We start from the raw sequence: 19,894 nt of genomic DNA, 5'->3' as shown, positions 1-19,894 counted from the left end.
TTATATATTTTTAAATGTCTCTATTGGTAGCTTTTATGCTTTTCAGCTGTCATTCTATTTTTTTCAGAAGCCTGAAATTTACACTGATATATCTTATGACTCTAATTTTGCTTGATATCTTTTAGTTTTTTGAGTGTTTTCTTTCCTTTTTAAATTTTTAAAAAATTTCATTATAAGTAATTTTAAGATAACAATATCCCCTTAAAATTTTTCAAAGTTTAGATGCCAACATTGGACTGTAACTATTTAAATTATGTATTAAAATTTAATTTTTTAAAAGATTTTATTTATTCATTTGATAGACAGAGATCACAAGTAGTCAGAGAGGCAGGCAGAGAGAGAGGAGGAAGCAGGCCCCCCACCAAGCAGAGAGCCTGATGTGGGGCTCAATCTGAGGATCCTGGGATCATGACCCAAGCCAAAGGCAGAGGCTTTAACCCACTGAGCCACCCAGGTGCCCCTAAAATTTAATTTTTATATCAGAGAGTTTTTTAGAATATACTGAATTCTGTAGATCCACTTCTGAGAGGGAATTTCATAAGCTTTCAGACACACATAAAATACTTGTTTAGTATGCTTACATACCCTTAAACCTCTGGTTCATTATTAAATTCTAAAAGAACATGCTACTAATAATCTCCATATAGAAAATACAATTCAATAACATCACACTTAGTAAAAAAAGAAAACAAAACTTACAATTCATAATAATCTGCTCACATAAATGAATATTACAATGACTTTTTTCATAATCTAAATTCAGTGAGATCACTATCACAAAATTTGATATGTATTGCAACAAAAAAAATGTTCAAATTTGTAACTACAGCTGTCACAAATTTTATCAATATATAGAAATAATTTTGTCTATGTTATTAGTTGTCTTGGGGGAGTCGAAAGTTATACATGGATTTTACACATATATAGATTTTTCAGCTGAGTGGAGTGTCAATATTCCTAAACCCCACATTGTTCATGGGTCAACAGTAATGTTGTATACCAATTATACCTAAAAAGAAAAACAAACAAACTCCTTTACCTGCCTTCCATCCGGTAGTTTTCTATACAACCAATGTCATTGGTTTACTAGTGTTCAGATTTAATACATCACATTGGAATACTTAAAAGCACATGATAAACCATTGCTCCTGGAAGATGTTCATTCTCTAGTAATGATAGAGTCTTGTGTAACTAATTTGATTTCTGGAACCCAATTTCCTAAAATGCATAATAAAAGGGCCTTGGCAATCTTTAAAAACAAACAAACAAACAAAAACCAAACAGAAACAAAAACAAAAACTAGTGCTGTCTAGAAACTTCATTGAATACTCACCTATCCTTACTCTCTCTCCCAATATTTTATTTTTATAATTATTTCCAAATTTTAATCTATTATATTATCATTTCTCCATTTAGAATCTTTCTTTATTATGTTCAGTTAGCCTGCATGTAATACATCTTTAATTTTTGATGTAGTATTTAATGATTCATTAGCTGCATATAACACCTTCCTAGATGTGTTAAAAATGGAAAAACATTCCATGCTTATGGATTGGAAGAACAAATATTGTTCAAATGTCTTTGTTATCCAAAGCAACATACACATTCAATGCAACCCCTATTAAAAGACAATCAATATTTTTAGCAGAGTTGGAACAAATCATCCTAAAATTTGTATGGAACCAGAAAAAGACCCTGAATAGCCAAGGAAATATTGTAAAGAAAACCAGAGCTGATGGCATCACAATTCCAGACTTCGAGCTCTATTACAAAGCTGTAATCATCAAGGTAGTATGATACTTGCACAAAAACAGACACATAGATCAATGGAACACAACACAGAATTGCGAAATGGACCCTCAACTCCACTGTCAATTGATCTTTGACAAAGCAGGAAAGAATATCCAATGAAAAAGACAGTCTCTTTAACAAATGGTGTTGGGAAAATTGGACAGCCACAAGTAGAAACTGAACCATTTTCTTATACCATAAACAAAGATAAACTCAAAATTGATGAAAGACCTAAATGTGAGACAGGAATCCATCAAAATCTTAGAGGAGAAAACAGGCAGTAAGCTCTTTGACTTCAGCCACAGCAACTTCTTGCTACACATGTCTCCAGAGGCAAAAGAAATAAAAGCAAAAATGAACTACGGAGCCTTCATGAAGCTAGAAAGCTTTTGCACAGCAAAGGAAACAGTAGACAAAACCAAAAGACAACCTACAGAATGGGAGAAGATATTTGCAAATGTCTTTTCAGATAAAAGGCTAGTATCCAAAATCTATAAAAAACTTACCAAATCAACACCCAAAAAACACATAATCCAGTCAAGAAATGGGTAGAAGACATGAACAGTCACTTCTGCAAAAAAGATATCTAAATTGGCAACAAACACATGAAAAGGTGCTCAACATCATTTGGCATCAGGGAAATACAAATCAAAGTCACAATGAGATATCAACTCACACCAGTCAAAATAGCTAAAATTAACAAATCAGGAAATGACAGATGTTGGCAAGGATGCAAAAAATGGGGAACCCTTTTACACTGCTGGTGGGAAGGCAAGTTGATGCAGCCACTCTGGCAATTATGGAGGTTCCTCAAAAAATTGAAAACAGAGCTATCTGATGACCCAGCAATTTCACTACTATGTATTTATCACAAAGATACAAATGTAGTGATATAGAGGGGCACATGCACCCAATGTTTATACCAGCAATGTCTACAATAGCCAAACTATAGAAAGAGCCCAGATGTCCATCAACAGATGAATGGATAAAGAACATGTGGTGTATAAATACAATGGATTACTAATTTGCCATCAAAAAATGAAATCTTACCATTTGCAACAATATGGATGGAACTAGAGGGTATTATGCTAAGTGAAATAAATCAATCAGATAAATAATTATATGATTTCACTCATATGTGGAATTTAAGAAACAAAACAGGATCACAGGGGAAGGGAGGTAAAAATAAAATTAGATGAAATCTGAGAGGGAGACAAACCAAAGAGACTCTTAATCATAGGAAGCAAACTGAGGACTGCTGAAGGGGAGTTAAGAGGGTAAATGGACAATGGGCACATGATGTGATGCGCACTGGCTGTTATATGCAACTGATGAATCACTGAACTCTACCTCTAAAACTAATAATGCACTATATGTTAATTAATTTAGTTAAAAAAAGCTATCATCTTTACCCTTTTTTACTCAAGCACATTTGTTAATATAAAAAATTATACTGACTTTATTTTGTCCTTATTGAATAATCTTATATTTCCATTCTAAAATAGGAAAAATATGGAATACCTGCATAACTTGATAATTATCTCAAATTAGCATTCTCCCAAGGGAATGAAAATTCCATGTCTTTTAGTTTACCATTCTCCTTTTTATGTCATTTTTTTCCAGCTTACAAAACTTTGAACCTTGTGAGTAAAAATTACATAATTCTGAACCTATATTTTCTGAAGAACTCCGTAAACCATTTGGTATTCTTGAGAGGAACAAGAAGAATCTCCTCATGGAAGAGGTAAACAACAATGGTGATTGTAAATCAGGAGTCACAAATGTTATTTGTATCAAAGGTGAAGGAGCATTTCATAATATCAGACAGGGAGGTATTAGTGGAAAATACAATGATGACTGAAAGCAGAAGAGAAATTAACCAAGATACATTAATTTTTAAAAAGAACAGAAGTTTGTTTAAATCTGATGAATAGTAGAGAGTAAATCATTTTAACAATATAGGATTTATTGGGGTTACTGGGTGGCTCAGTTATTAAGTGGCTACTTTAGACTCAGTTCATGATCACAGGGTTCCTGGGTTGAATACCACCCTGGGCTCTCTGCTCAGTGGGGAGTCTGTTTCTCCTTCACCCCCTGCCTCGCCTCCTGGCTCACGAACTCTTCCTCTCTTTCTCTGTTACAAAAATAAAATGTTGAAAATCAACAACAATAACAACGAAAAATATAGGATGTATATTACTGACCTGATAGTGGATTCATCCTTCCTTATAAACATAGTTCAAACAGCCAGTGACTAAGAGTGAAGTGGATACAGAAATAGACACTGAGCAGTCTGGTTTCTACCCAGTTCCCTGAAAATAACATTACTTTAGTGGTTGACATGTCATATAAACATTTAGGTTAATCCTAACCTCTTAGTTGTGTGTGTATATGTATGTTTATACACACATTTTCATTAAAGTGTTTCTTCTATTAAACTATTTTCAGAGGACAAGAATCATGAATATTTCATTTCCTTTATTCAGCTTCCTTGAGAGTGCTATGAGATAAGCACTTATTAAATGCTGTTGTTATTATCTTGCTTAATAATGATGATGAAAAGGGAACATAAACACCAGACACTTGCTAGAGGAAAACATGCTTCCTGTACATTGAAATATTCTGCTTAGTTCAGTATTCTGCTAATTAAAATAAGAGACATTCTCTTTGATAGTAGTCTTTCATGAAAACTTTTATGGAAGTGTATTTTGAAACTTAAATTATTGAACATGACTAAAGTTCACATTAATAAAAATCAAAACACAGAATACCTCACTTAACAATGCTGATATATTTTTACAATTTTTAAAGACATATGTTTAATGAAAAAAATTAAGAATAGAATTTGACATGATAAATTGAAATGATTAGTAGAAATTTATTCTATTACCAAAAGAGAAAGAGAGATTGAAATCTTAAACAAGGGTAATCCATCTTTGAGATTCCTTTGTCAAATAATCTTATCTCTACCTTAATCACCTTTTTTGTAATTTTGCAGAACTCTTCTCATTTGAATTATTGCTTCTTGCACAGTTTTGTTAGCCTATTTTTAAAAAATATTTTATTTTTATTTATTTATTTGAGAGGGAGAAACAGTGAGAGAGAGCATGAGCAAGAAGGTCAGAGGGAGAAGCAGACTCCCTGTGGAACTGGGAGCCCAATGTGGGACTTGATCCCAGGACTCCAGCATCATGACCTGAGCTGAAGGCAGTCACTTAACCAACTGAGCCACCCAGGCACCTCAGCCTAACTAATTTTATTATATTATGGCATGTAAATATATAGGAATGTGTTAAACTTAAGAGCTATAAATCCCTTTAATATAAAGAACAAATAAATTGATTTAAACTTAAATACTTAGAATGTGCTTAATCATATTTATATGGCACAATTCATACTATCATAAAATCTACAATATTAAACTATTTCAGAAATAATTTCCACTACTTCTCACATTTTATAACATTTTTGGAAGGACCATGACAGGTTTTTTTTTTTTTTAATTTTATAAGCAAAAACACTGAAGCATATTTATTTTAACTTTGTAAACTCTTTTAGAGTTTCATGTGTTTTTGTGGAAAGAAAGAATCCTTTGTCAATCACATAAATACTCTTTCTGGCTTTCAAACATTTTCTATAAACAATGCTACTCCTTTTATTTTACAACCTATTAGCATGAGAAAATCATGCAAATGTCCTTGTGACTAAAATGTAAAGCTCAGCATACAGAGAAACTAAAATTTATTCTATTTATGGAAAAGCTTATTTTCCCCTTCAAAATTCACATAATAGGTTTTCAAAATAGATATGCTTAATCTTGTTTTTCTGTCATTCGGATCAGTAATACATATGGTTCTTAAAAATAAAGTGTTAACGTTGACATTTTAGAAAACAAACACATCTCATTCATGCATTTAAGAATTCTTTACAGAAATTCAAACTCTACAGATACCTGCAGTAGTGTCTTATTTCAAAGGCTTATTGTGGTACCTTTAAATGTAATAGTACTTAATGCTATAAAAAAATAGTATCAGTGAGATCATTCCCATCTTTTTTTATACTGTGAAAACTGAGTCTTTAAATGTATACTGAGTCTTAAAATTATTCATTGTAATGCTAACTCAGTTTTATTAATCTCTAACACCTTTCAAAGTGGAAATGAGCACAGGGAATGTCCCTTTGAAAAGAGTCAGCTGGCAATGAATTAGAAAAGGATATACTTGAGAGATCAGTCAAATAAATGAAATCAATCCAGTAAAAAATTTTTTTTAACATTGCTAAAGCAACAAAAACTCTTTAGTACAAAAAAAATGTCATCTGAATCAAAGTGACTTATAAAGTCAAAACCAAACCAAACAAACAGAAACAACAAAATAAACCTATAATTGTTCTCTGCTCATTTATAAATGATTAGTGTAAAAGCAACTATACAGGGAGCCTGGGTGGCTCAATTGGTTAAGCAACTGCCCTCAGCTCAGGTCCTGATCCTGGAGTCCTGGGATCAAGTCCTGGGTTCGAGTCTGAAATCTGGTTCTCCCTCTGACCCTGCCCCTTCTTATGTTCTCTCTCTCAAATAAATAAAATCTTAAAAATATATATATATTAGGAGGGGAGGAGTCAAGATGGCAGAGAAGTAGCAGGCTGAGACTACTTCAGCTAGCCAGAGATCAGCTAGATAGCTTATCTAAAGATTGCAAACACCTGAAAATCCATCGGCAGATCGAAGAGAAGAAGAACAGCAATTCTGGAAACAGAAAAACAACCACTTTCTGAAAGGTAGGACGGGCGGAGAAGTGAATCCAAAGCGACGGGAAGATAGACCCCGGGGGGAGGGGCCGGGTCCCGGCAAGCGGCAGAGCAACGGCACACAAAATCAGGACTTTTAAAAGTCTGTTCCACTGAGGGACATCGCTCCAGAGGCTAAACAGGAGCGAAGCCCACGCGGGGTCAGCGTGGCCTCAGGTCCTGCAGGGTCACAGAAGGATCGGGGGTGTCTGAGTGTCGCAGAGCTTGCGGGTATTGGAATGGGAAAGCCGGCTACAGAAACAGAGCCGACAGTAAGCTCACAGCTCGGTGTTACCTTGAACCGGTCGCAGGCTCGGTGAGCTCGGAGCGCGGCCAGAGGTCAGGCAGACGGGAGTAACTGGGCGCGGTTCTCTGAGGGCTCACTGAGGAGTGGGGCCCTGGGCTCTCGGCTCCTCCGGGCCGGAGACCAGGAGGCCGCCATATGTGTTCCCGTCCTCCGGAACTCTACGGAAAGCGCTCAGGGAACAAAAGCTCCTGAAAGCAAACCCGAGCGGATTACTCACCCCGGCCCCTGATAAGGGCGGTGCAATTCCGCCTGGGGCAAAGACTTGAGAATCACTACAACAGGCCCCTCCCCCAGAAGATCATCAAGAAATCCAGCCGAGACCAAGTTCACCTAAAAGGACTGTGGTTTCAATACCAAGGAGAGCAGCAGAATTCCAGAGGAGGAGAAAGCAAAGCACGGAACACATGGCTTTTTCCCTGTGATTTTTTTTAGTCTTGCAGTTAATTTAATTTTTTTTCTTTTTCATATTTTGTTTTTTTCTTCACCTTCTGGTAAAATTTTTTTTTAACTTTTACCTTTTTCTTTTTTAACGTTTTTTAACCAGTTTATCTAATATATATATTTTTTCTTTTTTATATTTTTCTTATTTTTTTTTAATTCTTTTATTTTTTTTTCTTTTTTCTTTTTTTTTCTTTCTTCCTTTTTGAACCTCTTTTTATCCTCTATCTCCCCCCTCACAATTAGGGATCTCTTCTAATTTGGTTAAAACATATTTTTCTGGGGTTGTTGCCACCCTTTTAGTATTTTCCTGGCTCCTTCATATACTCTTATCTGGACAAAATGACAAGAAGGAAAAATTCAACACAAAAAAAAGAACAAGAGGCAGTACCGAAGGCTAGGGACCTAATCAATACAGACATCGGTAATATGTCACATCTAGAGTTCAGAATGACAATTCTCAAGGTTCTTGCCGGGCTCGAAAAAGGCATGGAAGATATTAGAGAAACCCTCTCGGGAGATATAAAAGCCCTTTCTGGAGAAATAAAAGAACTAAAATCTAACCAAGTTGAAATCAAAAAAGATATTAATGGGGTGCAATCAAAAATGGCGGCTCTCACTGCTAGGATAAATGAGGCAGAAGAAAGAATTAGTGATATAGAAGACCAAATGACAGAGAATAAAGAAGCTGAGCAAAAGAGGGACAAACAGCTACTGGACCACGAGGGGAGAATTCGAGAGAGAAGTGACACCATGAGATGAAACAACATTAGAATAATTGGGATTCCAGAAGAAGAAGAAAGAGAGAGGGGAGCAGAAGGTATACTGGAGAGATTATTGGGGAGAATTTCCCCAATATGGCAAAGGGAACGAGCATCAAAATTCAGGAGGTTCAGAGAACGCCCCTCAAAATCAATAAGAATAGGCCCACACCCCGTCACCTAATAATAAAATTTACAAGTCTCAGTGACAAAGAGAAAATCCTGAAAGCAGCCCGGGAAAAGAAGTCTGTAACATACAATGGTAAAAATATTAGATTGGCAGCTGACTTATCCACAGAGACCTGGCAGGCCAGAAAGAGCTGGCATGATATTTTCAGAGCACTAAACGAGAAAAACATGCAGCCAAGAATACTATATCCAGCCAGGCTATCATTGAAAATAGAAGGAGAGACTAAAATCTTCCAGGACAAACAAAAACTGAAAGAATTTGCAAACACCAAACCAGCTCTACAGGAAATATTGAAAGGGGTCCTCTAAGCAAAGAGAGAGCCTACAAGTGGTAGATCAGAAAGGAACAGAGACCATATACAGTAACAGTCACCTTCCAGGCAATACAATGGCACTAAATTCATATCTCTCATTAGTTACCCTGAATGTTAATGGGCTAAATGCCCCTTTCAAAAGACACAGGGTATCAGAATGGATAAAAAAACAAAACCCATCTATATGTTGCCTCCAATAAACTCATTTTAAGCCCAAAGACACCTCCAGATTTAAAGTGAGGGGGTGGAAAAGAATTTACCATGTTAATGGACATCAGAAGAAAGCAGGAGTGGCAATCCTTATATCAGATCAATTAGATTTTAAGCCAATGACTATAATAAGAGATGAGGAAGGACACTATATCATACTCAAAGGGTCTGTCCAACAAGAAGATCTAACAATTTTAAATATCTATGCCCCCAACGTGGGAGCAGCCAACTATATAAACCAATTAATAACAAAATCAAAGAAACACATCAACAATAATACAATAATAGTAGGGGACTTTAACACTCCCCTCACTGAAATGGACAGATCATCCAAGCAAAAGATCAGTAAGGAAATAAAGGCCTTAAACGACACACTGGACCAGATGGACATCACAGATATATTCAGAACATTTCATCCCAAAGCAACAGAATACACATTCTTCTCTAGTGCAATTGGAACATTCTCCAGAATAGATCACATCCTCGATCCTAAATCAGGACTCAACCGGTATCAAAAGATTGGCATCATTCCCTGCATATGTTCAGATCACAATGCTCTAAAGCTAGAACTCAACCACAAAAGGAAGTTTGGAAAGAACCCAAATACATGGAGACTAAACAGCATCCTTCTAAAGAATGAATGGGTCAACTGGGAAATTAAAGAAGAATTGAAAAAAATCATGGAAACAAATGATAATGAAAATACAAAGGTTCAAAATCTGTGGGACACAACAAAGGCAGTCCTGAGAGGAAAATATATAGCGGTACAAGCCTTCCTCAAGAAACAAGAAAGGTCGCAGGTACACAACCTAACCCTACACCTAAAGGAGCTGGAGAAAGAACAAGAAAGAAACCCTAAGCCCACCAGGAGAAGAGGAAATCATAAAGATCAGAGCAGAAATCAATGAAATCGAAACCAAAAAAACAATAGAACAAATCAACGAAACTAGGAGCTGGTTCTTTGAAAGAATTAATAAAATTGATAAACCCCTGTCCCGACTTATCAAAAAGAAAAGAGAAAGGACCCAAATAAATAAAATCATGAATGAAAGAGGAGAGATCACAACTAACACCAAAGAAATACCAACTATTATAAGAACATACTATGAGCAACTCTACGCCAACAAATTTGGCAATCTGGAAGAAATGGATGCATTCCTAGAAACATATAAACTACCACAACGGAACCAGGAAGAAATAGAAAGCCTGAACAGACCCATAACGAGTAAGGAGATTGAAACAGTCATTAAAAATCTCCAAACAAACAAAAGCCCAGGGCCAGATGGCTTCCCGGGGGAATTCTACCAAACATTTAAAGAAGAACTAATTCCTATTCTCCTGAAACTGTTCCAAAAAATAGAAATGGAAGGAAAACTTCCAAACTCATTTTATGAGGCCAGCATCACCTTGATCCCAAAACCAGACAAGGATCCCATCAAAAAAGAGAGCTATAGACCAATATACTTGATGAACACAGATGCGAAAATACTCAACAAAATACTAGCCAATAGGATTCAACAGTACATTAAAAGGATCATTCAACACGACCAAGTGGGATTTATTTCAGGGCTGCAAGGTTGGTTCAACATCCGCAAATCAGTCAATGTGATACAACACGTCAATAAAAGAAAGAACAAGAACCATATGATCCTCTCAATAGATGCTGAAAAAGCATTTGACAAAGTACAGCATCCCTTCCTGATCAAAACTCTTCAAAGTGTAGGGATAGAGGGCACATACCTCAATATCATCAAAGTCATCTATGAAAAACCCACCACAAATATCATTCTCAATGGAGAAAAACTGAAAGCTTTTCCGCTAAGGTCAGGAACACGGCAGGGATGTCCATTATCACCACTGCTATTCAACATAGTACTAGAGGTCCTAGCCTCAGCAATCAGACAACAAAAGGAAATTAAAGGAATCCAAATTGGCAAAGAAGAAGTCAAATTATCACTCTTCGCAGATGATATGATACTATATGTGGAAAACCAAAAAGACTCCACTCCAAAACTGCTAGAACTTATACAGGAATTCAGTAAAGTGTCAGGATATAAAATCAATGCACAGAAATCAGTTGCATTTCTGTACACCAACAGCAAGACAGAAGAAAGAGAAATTAAGGAGTCCATCCCTTTTACAATTGCACCCAAAACCATAAGATACCTAGGAATAAACCTAACCAAAGAGGCACAGAATCTATACTCAGAAAACTATAAAGTACTCATGAAAGAAATTGAGGAAGACACAAAGAAATGGAAAAATGTTCCATGCTCTTGGATTGGAAGAATAAATATTGTGAAAATGTCTATGCTACCTAAAGCAATCTACACATTTAATGCAATTCCTATCAAAGTACCATCTATCTTTTTCAAAGAAATGGAACAAATAATTCTAAAATTTATATGGAGCCAGAAAAGACCTCGAATAGCCAAAGGGATATTGAAAAAGAAAGCCAACGTTGGTGGCATCACAATTCCGGACTTCAAGCTCTATTACAAAGCTGTCATCATCAAGACAGCATGGTACTGGCACAAAAACAGACACATAGATCAATGGAACAGAATAGAGAGCCCAGAAATAGACCCTCAACTCTACAGTCAACTAATCTTCGACAAAGCAGGAAAGAATGTCCAATGGAAAAAATATAGCCTCTTCAATAAATGGTGCTGGGAAAATTGGACAGCCACATGCAGAAAAATGAAATTGGACCATTTCCTTACACCACACACAAAAATAGACTCAAAATGGATGAAGGACCTCAATGTGCGAAAGGAATCCATCAAAATCCTTGAGGAGAACACAGGCAGCAACCTCTTCGACCTCAGCCACAGCAACATCTTCCTAGGAACAACGCCAAAGGCAAGGGAAGCAAGGGCAAAAATGAACTATTGGGATTTCATCAAGATCAAAAGCTTTTGCACAGCAAAGGAAACAGTTCACAAAATCAAAAGACAACTGACAGAATGGGAGAAGATCTTTGCAAACGACATATCAGATAAAGGACTAGTGTCCAGAATCTATAAAGAACTTAGCAAACTCAACACCTAAAGAACAAATAATCCAATCAAGAAATGGGCAGAGGACATGAACAGACATTTCTGCAAAGAAGACATCCAGATGGCCAACAGACACATGAAAAAGTGCTCCATATCACTCGGCATCAGGGAAATACAAATCAAAACCACAATGAGATATCACCTCACACCAGTCAGAATGGCTAAAATAAACAAGTCAGGAAATGACAGATGCTGGCGAGGATGCGGAGAAAGAGGAACCCTCCTACACTGTTGGTGGGAATGCAAGCTGGTGCAGCCACTCTGGAAAACAGCATGGAGGTTCCTCAAAATGTTGAAAATAGAACTGCCCTATGACCCAGCAATTGCACTATTGGGTATTTACCCTAAAGATACAAACGTAGTGATCCAAAGGGGCACGTGTACCCAAATGTTTATAGCAGCAATGTCCACAATAGCCAAACTATGGAAAGAACCTAGATGTCCATCAACAGATGAATGGATCAAGAAGATGTGATATATATACACAATGGAATACTATGCAGCCATCAAAAGAAATGAAATCTTGCCATTTGCGACAATATGGATGGAACTAGAGCGTATCATGCTTAGTGACATAAGTCAAGCAGAGAAAGACAACTATCATATGATCTCCCTGATATGAGGAAGTGGTGATGCAACATGGGGGCTTAAGTGGGTAGGAGAAGATTAAATGAAACAAGATGGGATTGGGAGGGAGACAAACCATAAGTGACTCTTAATCTCACAAAACAAACTGAGGGTTGCTGGGGGGAGGGGGTTTGGGAGAAGGGGGTGGGATTATCGACATTGGGGAGGGTATGTGCTTTGGTGAGTGTTGTGAAGTATGTAAACCTGGTGATTCACAGACCTGTACCCCTGGGATAAAAACATATGTTTATAAAAAATAAAAAATTAAAAAAAAAAAAGAAAGCAAGATCATTATATACAAGTTATTGTGTTGTGTGCCAAAATAAAGTAACAAAACGTGAAAAAATATATACATATATTAAACAAAAGCAACTATACAATTTCGGATTAAGTTCAGTTTTAACAGTTATTGGATAATTATAACAATGTTTATGTATACTCAGTACCAAACACAAATGGCTAAGCACCATTTGATACATAATTAAACCTTCTCAACATCCATATAAAATAAAAAATTATTAGGTATATTATTTTACAGATGTATAAAATGTGTCTGAGACACATTAAGTAATTTGCAAAAAGCTTAAATCTTAATCTGTCTCACAAGGTTTATAGCTATTATTTTATATACTTAGCAGTTATCATAGACAATATTCAGCTTAATTTAAAAAAATTTTTCAGATGGCAATTCCAAATTAAATTTGACAGCTGATGTTTAATCTGATTCACATAGCTATGATTTAACTATGCACATTCACAGTATACTTAACCAATGATAAATTTTGACACAAAGATTTATCTGAACTATTAAAAATAGTTATTTGAAAAGTACTGGCAACTTTCAAAATATCTCACCTTCTTTCAATTCCAGACGAAAGTTGGTCATGATACTTTCTTTTCTTGATACTGCATAACATTTTAGAGTGTTTAGTTGTATGAACAAAATTTTAAGTTATTCAAGGGCTTTTCACTATATACTTTCTCTTCTGCATTCTGTATGATTCCAGGAACTCTGTGGGTGTTTAAAAAGGATTAATTGGTGTCAATGGCAATAATGACTTCTATTATCTCCTTAAGTATTGATACCATTAAGAGGGTGATGCTTAAAAGGACCTAACTTTATAATTTCTTTTTTTTTTTTTTAAAGATTTTATTTATTTATTTGACAGAGAGAAATCACAAGTAGACGGAGAGGCAGGCAGAGAGAGAAAGGGAAGCAGGCTCCCTGCTGAGCAGAGAGCCCGATGCGGGACTCGATCCCAGGACCCTGAGATCATGACCTGAGCCGAAGGCAGCAGCTTAACCCACTGAGCCACCCAGGCGCCCTAACTTTATAATTTCTAACAATGACCAGTGATATAATATGAAACAGAATTTTCAAGTGAATAAAAGTAGAAAATTAGCATAGAATAAAGTAATTACCAACTATATCATAGTCTTTTTTTTTTTTAAAGATTTTATTTATTTATTTGACAGAGATCACAGGTAGGCAGAGAGGCAAGCAGAGAGAGAGGAGGAAACAGGTCCCCTGCTCAACAGAGAGCCTGATGCGGGGCTGGATCCCAGGACCATGGGATCATGACCTGAGCCAAAGGCAGAGGCTTTAACCCACTGAGCCACCCAGGTGCTCCCTGTAGCATAGTCTTAATAAATTGAAGTTACAATTACCCAGACCTATGCTTGGTGAAGGATATTTGGTAGGCATTTACAGATACCCATTAAGCAAATCTATTTATGAAAGGTGTAATCACATAGAAGAAAATCAATACGGTAAAAAGAACACTGGATTCGGAACCAAACTGACTGTGTGTAACAGTTGCATTATTTGTAAGTGAAACATCTTGATCATATTATTTAGGCTTTAGCCATATTTATTTACTTATCAGACGAGATCGGGCGCATTCAGGGTGGTATGGCTGTAGACTATTTACTTATCAATAATGGAAATAATCACACCTAACCTCACAAGCTTATCTTTATGTCTCAAAAAATTAAATAACAGATTACCAAATTAATAAAAATATCCAACTACATTAAAAGGTCCAGTTATATTTTAATATAATATATACTATATTAAATACATATTTAATATAATATATAATCCAGTTATATTTTATATATAATATATATGCTTCCAGTGTGTGTGGTGTGTGTGTGTGTGTGTGTGTATGGAGGTTTTATTAGGATTCTAAAGAAAAGCAAAAAGGTGTCTGAGGGTGAAGAGGGTAAGGGCTTGGAATTAGCAGGTAAGGTAAAGAATCTTTGAGAAAAAAATTTACAAATATTCTAAGAATTGAAGGGTAAATAAAATCAGTCAATCATATATAAAAAAAAAAAGCAAAAAACTGCATGTGCAGCTTTCCAAGCAACATAAACATCCAGCACAATGGACAAAGGGAGGAAAGGCTTTACTTAATTCAGGAACACAGTATGAAGAGTACTAGGGGTAAAAGCTTAAAGAGGTGGGACAGAGAAATCCAAGAAGGACTTTTCAAAGAAAATAGAGCACACAAGGTTGAGACGGTGTGAATGATAAGCTAGGGGGAAAAAAAAAAAACTTAAAAATTACACCAAGAGATTAAATGAGACAAGACAAACATTTCTTTGAAAATGTTGCTATGAAGATCAATAGTGACATTATTAAAAACAGCTCAGGAGGAGTATTGCAGAGAGATGGCACATTTCAGTTATTTAAATACTGAGAAATATGCAGAAAAGACTCAATATACAATAAATAGAGGTTGCAATTAAAATACAACAAAATTTTATTAAATGCATAACTGATGGGAAATGTATCATTGCAAGAAAGTAAGGAATATCTCAGAACTACTAACTGGAAATTGGTGTTTGAGCCAGTTAGGGATAGACTTGGAGATTGAATTTGGCTTTTTTTGGTAGTCAAGAGGCCTGGAAGTTTGCAGCGGTTTTGTCAAACAGATGAAGTGAATCAAGGCAGGAAGTGGTGAACTAAGGTGACAAAATAAACTCAATTTTCCAAGGTCTCACTGATTACTGACCAGAGACAGGAAAAGAGCAGAGATTTTGTTATCTATCTTTGAGGCCTTCAGAACATTTAATAATTGTTAACATCTGTACATGAGCACTATTCTAATACTGTGGTGGGATGGGAAGAGGTCAGATGCAGATCAAGAGAGAGAAAACAGAACAGATCTTATCATCTTGTTCCTCAGAGTACTCCAGGGAAAAGACAAAACACAAGACAGGACCAGTTAGGGTGAAGTCCTGGAACCAATCACAAAGCAGAGCGAGAAAGAATCGTGAGCACATGTCTTTACTGTGGTTTCCATAAGAAAGGAGGGGCAAGACAGGGTAAGTCCATTTAACATTGGCTACTTTGAATTATTTTGGGGCACACTGGGGCTTAGAAGCTCCCTTCTTGTCTGTTACTTGAGCCTAGGGCAATGGGGGCAGGAGTATAGTGGCTAGAGTGTGAGAATCCAGGAAGGGAGTTGGTTAGGAGTGTGGATTTAATTAGCCGCTCAGCTTAGAGATTGTACTGGCCTCTAGCTAGGGCCTCAAAACTGAGTCAAGGCAGTATCAAAAACAAAAACAAAAACAAAAACAAACTATATTATAAGAACATAATACAAATAAGAATAAAATTTCATTATGATAATAAGAAATTGCAGAACACCAAGGACAAAAACAAAATCATACATACCTAGAGAAGAAACAAGAAGAAATTGCAAGAATAATATTTATATTACTTGCAATGGCAATATTATTAGCTGGAAGAAAATGAAACTGTATCTCCAAAGTACTAAGAAAAAATAATCCTTTTTCTGGATTCAGTGTGCAATTAAACTAAATTACAAAGCAAATAAATATATGAGTTTATAAGAAATGGTACTTATATGTCAGACATTTTGTTTTAAAATATGACATACAGGACGCCTGGGTGGCTCAGTGGGTTAAAGCCTCTGCCTTCGGCTCAGGTCATGATCCCAGGGTCCTAGCATCCAGCCCTGCATCTGACTCTCTGCTTGGCAGGAAGCCTGCTTCTCTTCCTCTCTCTCTGCTTGCCTCTCTGCCTACTTGTGATCTGTCTGTCAAATAAATAAATAAAATCTTTAAAAAAATTAAGTCTGGGAAATAGAAAGAGACAAAATTCTCCCCAGTGTTTTTTTCCTGATGCTGTAAAACTTTGAAACCATAACCGGATAAGACAGTGTGAAATAGAAAAGTTAAGCTAATCTCTTGGATGATTATCTATTTCTATGTTTATACACATTGCAAAGCAATTCCAGAAAAGGTATCCCATCTATTTATGAAAGACTTCTAGCAAACTAGAAGAAAATTCCATAATTTGATGAATCTTTCTCCATTTTGTCCAAGCAACAAAGGACTGTTACATAAAACATGTTTTAAAAAATTCCTGTGAGCAGGGGCTCCTGGGTGGCTCAGTGGGTTAAGCCGCTGCGCTGCCTTGGCTCAGGTCATGATCTCAGGGTCCTAGGATCAAGTCCCGCATTGGGCTCTCTGCTCGGCGGGGATCCTGCTTCCTCCTCTCTCTCTGCCTGCCTCTCTGCCTACTTGTGATCTCTCTCTGTCAAATAAATAAAATCTTAAAAAAAAAAATTTTTTTTAAAAATTCCTGTGGCGGGGGGGGGTTGGAAATTCTTGTGAGTCAAAAATCAGTGGAAGAGGAAATCCAAGTGGTCAGTACATTTAACAATCAGGTAAATACAAATTTCAATTATGATGAAATATAATTTATGCACATCCAGTTGAACAAAAATGTTGAAAATCTGACAAATAATTTTCACTCCAAGGGATGTATTCACATTCTCACAAGAAAAAAATATTATATGCACATTTATTAAAACTTTCTCTTTTTTACAGCAAATAAGAAAATAATCAAGTAAAAATAGATATATAGTTCTATAAATAGAAACAGAGCTACATCTATCAAGGAAGATATACAGATCTGTATGCCATTGGAAGATGAATTTCACTTTTTATAAAATAAATTATAGTAATTAATAAAAAGCAGTCTCTGATATTGTTTATTTAACAAAAAATAATGTCTGATAAATCAAATATTAAGACAAAATAATTTCATTCTGAAATACTTAATAATTATACTCCCTTCAACACAAGTAATTTTTTTTCCCAAGAAAAGGATGTAATGGTAGAATTCATCTTTCAAATTGAAAATATGACATAATTTTTCTTTTGTTTCTGTAGGTCAAAAATGTATTTGTATTCATCTCTAAGCTGGTCACTGAAGTAAACAAATGTCTTCATTATTAAAATTTTCTACTTAGGAAAGAAACAAGCTATCAGGTCAATGAAATATCATGAGGAAACTTCTATGCATATTTATACATGAAAGAAACCAAACCAAAAAGCTATATACTATATTATATAATATATAGAGCATTTTGGAAAAGGCAAAACCATAGAGTTAAAAAAAAAAAAAATCTCTTGACAGGAGTTCCTGGGCAGTTGGGGCAAGATGAATAGGATGGACAGGGGTTTTTAGGGCAGTGAGACAATTCTATATGGATAGAATTATGGATTCTATATGGTGGATACATTATGTATTGGTAGAACCCATAGAACTTACAATACAAAGAGAGAATCCTAATGTAAACTATGGACTTGAGTTAATAATGTATCAGTTTTGTTCATCAGTTGTAACAAGTGTATCACATTAATACAAGAGATTAGGGAAAAGGGAAACTATACTTGAGGATATACATGGGAATTTTGCACTTCTTGTTCAGTTTTCTATAAAACTAAAGCCATTCTGAAAAAGTCTATTATTTAAAAACATATTATATAATATATAGAGCATTTCTACTTCTAAAAGTAGATAAATGAACTGTCGTTATATAATACAATCATGTGGAAAAGATAAAAATACACTCACTAGGGCAAATAACTCTTATTTTTATCATGTCATTAACAAATGTGAGTAAATAATATGCATTGTGATGAATATTATGGATATCCTTTGAACTATTTTTTCAGTTGGAATGTGTTTGAAGAGAATGTGAAATAAAATCTTCAATTTCAACATTTGATAGACCTAAGCTTTATGTGAAGAATGAACCTACACACATTATATATGCACACCTGAAAGTAAAAAAAAAAAAAAAAAAAAAAAAAAAGAGGCAGATACTGCAGATATTTTTAGGCATGTGCAGATGGCACTCACATTCATTTTAATTTCATTTAATTCAGTGTGATCTCTTTCTATTTTGTACTGCTGAGAGTTGTTAGACCTCCTTTGTTTGTCCTAAGCATCTCTGTCCATTTCTGCACAACAGAGCTCTTCCTTTATCAACTTTCCAGGGGAACTAATTTTGTGTGTGTGTGTGTGTGTGTGTATATAAAATACATATATATGTATATATGGATATATACACTATATATATGTATGCATGCGTATATATATTTATATATATAAATTCATATTTATGCTTAATATATGTATATATTTATACACTTGTGCATATATGTATATTTTGTCTGGAGGACTACTTTCTGAACCCTTTATTCATTCATTCTAAAACTTTGGGTTTTCATACTTTTTAAAACACATCAGTGGTGAGAATTTTCAAAGGCTCTGCCATTATCCTCTTCCATGATATATTGTCATCAATTTTTTTTATGTTCTATGAACCTTTGTATTTCTTTCGACCTAAGTGCAGTATATTTCTAGTTGTTCTCAGAACATGTTCTAAAAATCACTTTCTGTAATTACTTACTCAATATGTTGATCAGTTGTGTTCCATATGTATTCTTTATTTGCTTCTAACCAGTCATCTCAAAGTCCTTTTCAGCCTTTCATTGTAGACTGCTTTTAAATTTGAATAGAAGGAACATAATTTTTTATTTTCTTGACTTCCAATGGCACAAGTTTTGATTTAACTAATAGTATGAAATTGGTAAACATTTTCTTTCCTTGATTGTCATTACTTCAGCTTTCCCTGAAAAAAATCTTTCCTAAACTACTTTTTACACTGAGCAAATAATTAAGTCACTCCATTTTTTACCCAATTATTGTACTTGGATGCGAGGGGGCAGTGGTATAGTGGTTCAGAACGACAGCAATAAAGCCAAAGTGTTGAAATGAAAGTGTATCTCAGTTGTTCTCTAGTGATTCCTCAGGAAAATTGCCTTCCTGTGCTTCAGTTTCATATGAAAGGGAATAATATCAGCATTTACCTTTTAAGGTAGAAAAGAAAAATAAAATTTGGGTTTATATAATTGATATGTTTGGCATATTATCTAGTGTTTAAAATTGTTCAATGGTTGTGGTCTACTTATAAGGCCAGAGCCATGATTATTTTAAATGTATATTTTATGTAACCTGGAATACTGTTTTCTATAATATATAATATTCTCGCATTCTTGGCACCATACAGTCCAGGAGTTTAGATT

At 35.2% G+C, this 19,894-nt stretch overlaps 1 long non-coding RNA gene across 1 annotated transcript; it reads right to left on the bottom strand.

The window, feature by feature from the left end:
• Positions 1–4,001: 4,001 nt before the first annotated feature.
• LOC116583462 lies at positions 4,002–19,303 on the bottom strand. Its single transcript, XR_004282747.1, has 3 exons — positions 19,219–19,303; positions 13,337–13,493; positions 4,002–4,103 (listed from the first exon to the last, which is right to left on the bottom strand). It is a non-coding gene; the product is annotated as an uncharacterized LOC116583462 (long non-coding RNA).
• Positions 19,304–19,894: the final 591 nt, after the last annotated feature.

This window comes from Mustela erminea, chromosome 2, assembly GCF_009829155.1.
Source record: "Mustela erminea isolate mMusErm1 chromosome 2, mMusErm1.Pri, whole genome shotgun sequence".
NCBI lineage: Eukaryota > Metazoa > Chordata > Mammalia > Carnivora > Mustelidae > Mustela > Mustela erminea.
This window is presented reverse-complemented; position numbering and strand designations above follow the sequence as displayed.